Source organism: Solanum pennellii, chromosome 10 (genome assembly GCF_001406875.1).
Source record: "Solanum pennellii chromosome 10, SPENNV200".
NCBI classification, from domain to species: Eukaryota; Viridiplantae; Streptophyta; class Magnoliopsida; order Solanales; family Solanaceae; genus Solanum; species Solanum pennellii.
In genome coordinates this window covers 74,263,335-74,267,591 of record NC_028646.1, presented here as the reverse complement: position 1 = coordinate 74,267,591, position 4,257 = coordinate 74,263,335, and the positions used below count along the sequence as shown (strand labels likewise).

At 32.4% G+C, this 4,257-nt stretch overlaps 1 pseudogene; it reads right to left on the bottom strand.

Annotated features, from left to right (window-relative positions):
• Positions 1-4,257, bottom strand: part of LOC114074299 — a 12,173-nt pseudogene that overhangs the window by 7,148 nt on the left and 768 nt on the right.

Genomic DNA, 4,257 nt, shown 5'->3' with positions numbered 1-4,257 from the left:
CAACACTCACACTACATAATAAGTAATAACAAGTTCATCAAATATAAATTGCCACCAAGAAGGTGGACCATACCACTCAAGAGCAATTTATCATAAGAATTACACAAGATAAACAATTCACCATTCTAACAAGCCATCATCACCTATAATCATTTTATCAATATTTCATAATAATAAGGCCCCTTAGGGAAGTAGCTAAATCATAATAACTACACAAGAAAACAAAAGTTCATACCCTACACAAACATGCTCATTTAACCCATTTCTTAAGCTAGAAGTTTGAAATATGCATAAACATGAGTTCATTAGGGTTTTGACAGTAAAATCATCAATTCATACTAGAATAAACACATTTGAATCATTAAAGCACTTTTACAAGAAGACTCATGCTTAACATCAAAGATAGAAGAAAATAGAATTTGGAAACCCTTTTTGAAATCTTTTGGAAATGACTCCTTGAATGGAAGAGGGTTCAAGGATAGATTTTTAACACATTTTGAAGACGTTCTTGGATGTTTGACATCCAAACTTCATGAAACTCCATATACTGCCTGTAGACATCATTATAACCCATTTTAAGACTTCATAAGTCTATGAAACACTTGTAAACACATAAAAGTACCTAAGGCCCCTTTGGCGACTAGTCGTCGAACGTATTGGTCGTCCCTTGACGTTTGACTTCCAAATCACCTCAAACTTTACAAACTGCCTCAATACCATATTATAAACCATTTTAGGACCTTAGACCCTTAGGACAAACATGTTAGGCTCTATACACCCTAATTCATTTTTGGGGTCTTACATTATGGCTGTCCAAGAGTTAATGGTGAAAATATAGATGGAAAATAGATTTACTATGGGTTGTATATTGTAAATAAGGCTGCAGTTGCACAATAAGATGCTCGGATATTGATCAGTGATCTTGTGCTTCTAAGAACGGAGGCGAGTTTCCATTCAACCGAAGAATCTCTATGTTTAAAGAAAAAAATTTTGTTCGCAAGAGTGGTCTATATTGCAAATGTCCTCCATCTTGCAAAAATAGGGTTAGAGAACATGGTCTTCGGTACCATTTCAAGGATTTAAAAACCAATTGATAAGATGGGGTTTGACGTCATCAAATTATACTGCACCCAGAAGTATTATTTGTGAATACATTGGAGAATTTCTTAATGATAAGGAAGTGAAAATTAGAATGGATTATTAAAAGTAATTCTTTATGTTGGAAACAACAATGAATATATCCCCAAAAAGAAGGTTTTTAAGTAGCAAAGTCGAGTCAAAATAGTTTAAAAGGAAGGATTGAGATGGATTTACTATTGATGCAACAATATATGGGAATGTTGGTAGATTTATCAATTATAGTTTCTCACCAATCCTTTGTGCTCAAAATGGCATGTATGACCATGGAAACAAAAGATTACCTCATATAATTTTTTTTTGCTTCCAAAATATTTATGCATTAGAAGAGCTTACTTATTATTACATCAACTGAATTGTCCGTGTTCATGATACAAACAGAAATTTGAAGAGAGAGAAGGGTAGATGTGTCTCTCATTAGTGCAGTGGTAGAATGTAGTAAATTTCTATGTATAATACATCAAGTAGTAATTTACTACATTCTCCCACTGCACTTATGATATATATACCACCCTTCTCTCTCATCAAATTGTCATTTGTACCATGAACACGTACAATCTTGTGGTTGTAGTGATAAGTAAGATTCTCTAATGCATAAATACTTTTGGAAGCGAAAAACATTATGTGAGGTACTCTTTTATCACCATGGTCATACATGAAGTTTTGAGAACAATGGTTTGGTGAGCAATTATGATTGATAAATCTACCAACATCCCATATATTGCCGCATAAATAGTAAATCCACCTCCATCCTCCCTTTTAAAAGAATTTGAGTCAACTTTACTACTTACAACCTTCCTTTGCGGATATATTCGCTATAGTTGCCAACATCAAAGAAGTACTTGTCATAATCAAATCTAATTTTGGCTTCTTTATGATCAAGAAATTCTCTGATATATTCACAAATAAAACTTCTGGGTGCAATATAATATGATGACCTATAACCCCATCCTTTCTATTTGGTTTTGAAAACCTCGAACTGGTACATAAGACCATGTTGGCTAACCCTATTTTTGCAAGATGGAGGACATTTGTAATATGGACCACACTCGTGAACAAAAAGTTTTGCTTTAAAAATAGAGTTTCTTGGGTTGAATGGAAACTCGCCTCCGTTCTTAGAAGCACAAGAGCACTGTTCTATATTCGAGCATATTCTTGTGCAACAGCAACCTTGAGGCCTAATGATATAATACAAATCAGGATACTTCATGTTAGTAATGTATGTGAAAGTTGGAGGGTCTCCATCATCCATTGCATCGATAGAGAGGATTGATATATTTTCCTTCCCTTTCGAGACATCATACTCCATAACAAACTTTGTGTGCATAGTAGATTTTGGTGCCTTGAAATCATTTTCACAAATATGATTGACATTGAATAACTGAGTTAGTTCTGGTTGGCCAAGATACCTCTAATGTTCGAACATGAACATATATTTTACAATTAGACCTCTTTGTCGCCAACACTTAGTTACAACGTCCAACCCAAAGTAAATGTAATCGGTCTTTTCACCATTAATTCTTTGACGGCCAGAAATGACCATTACTAAATATCCCAAATCCATTGAGTTCATCAAGGAAAGAGTATCCCTTTTAAGCTTCTGATTACCACTCTCGCATTAACAGATACTCTAGAATTCACTCCTTTATCTTCATAAATGAACTTTTGAGAAGATATAGTCTTATTCTCGTATACACCAAAATCAACAATTTAAGTTGAAACATCTTTTCTATTAATATGCGCATATTCAATGCCCCTAAAAATTTTGTGATGTAGTCCAACCATAGCAAGTTCTACCTTGAACCAAAATTGATCACCAATTTCAACTCAAGGAACATGGACAAAGGACCACTGAGAATTTAACTAGTTTCCTTCTTTTCTCAAAATCATTGCAACCTCTATTTTGATGTGTCTACCTTGTTTTTTTTTTCTTTCTTTTCTCGCAAAAGCTTAGTATATTCATCACCAAAAATCTTGAGAGTCTAACTTATTTTCATTTCTTAATATGTTCATATTCCAAAATATAGGGAAATTTAGCTTCATTTATAATACGTCCACTGTTTGAAAACCATTCACATCTTGAATAAATTGATGAAATTTTGGAAATATTAAACTTATGATTAATCAAGACATAATGTCATTTAACATTGTTTCCATTGTTTTGACGGACGGATGGACGAGAGTTGTTAGGAAAATTATTGGTAATATCAACTCTTATGCTCTAACATACTGATAGAGATATATTATCAATCATGTGATGAAGTTTCTTCTTCCGTAACTTCTTTGAGAAACTTGTTTCTACCGGCACAACTGATTATCAATCATAAACATTACATGATTATTAACACTGACACGACAAGGCATTATGAATGATTGAATCAAACTGGAAAAAAATGTTATATCAAAGCAGAAAAAAACACATCATGAAACAAAAAGAAATACGACCTAACAAGCAAAGAAGAAGAATAGTGAAACTCATATTAGGGTTAAAGGAGAGCAAAATTTTGAAATAATTTGAATTGGGGGTGGGGGTGGGGGGGATTAGTGTCATAGAAAGAGTCGAAATAGAATGATTTAACACTCTACATTAAACTTATGATCCTTATAATTAAACTTTTGTCGCAAAATAGTCTTTTAAGACAGGAACAATTTTCTCTAATGAAAGAAGAAAATGGGTTGATGTGGTTTGAGTAATTTAAAACAAATCTTCAAAATTTCATTATTTCTCAGCATTTCTCATAAGTGTTTCTCAAAGGTCTTACTAAGGGAAATCCACTATAGTTACATATTGAGGAAAAAGCTTAAGGCGTCATTTTTATTTTTAAACTAGTATGTATGTAAAAATAATTAATTTAGAAGGCAAAAAAAAGAATATTAATTAATGTTTATAAAATAAAAATTCATGACTTTGTGTTTTGCTTAACTTGAGACGGGTCCAAAAAAATTCATCTAAGCATATGAAACAAAGTTAGGAAAACCAAAGGATTAACATTAAGAAACATGAGAGAAATAAAACTAACACTATGTTTGGATCATTGTTATCCATTGTATTGTATTGTATTGTTACTATACCTACAATGTTTATTTCGATTGTTACTTAAAATGTATTGTATTGTATTG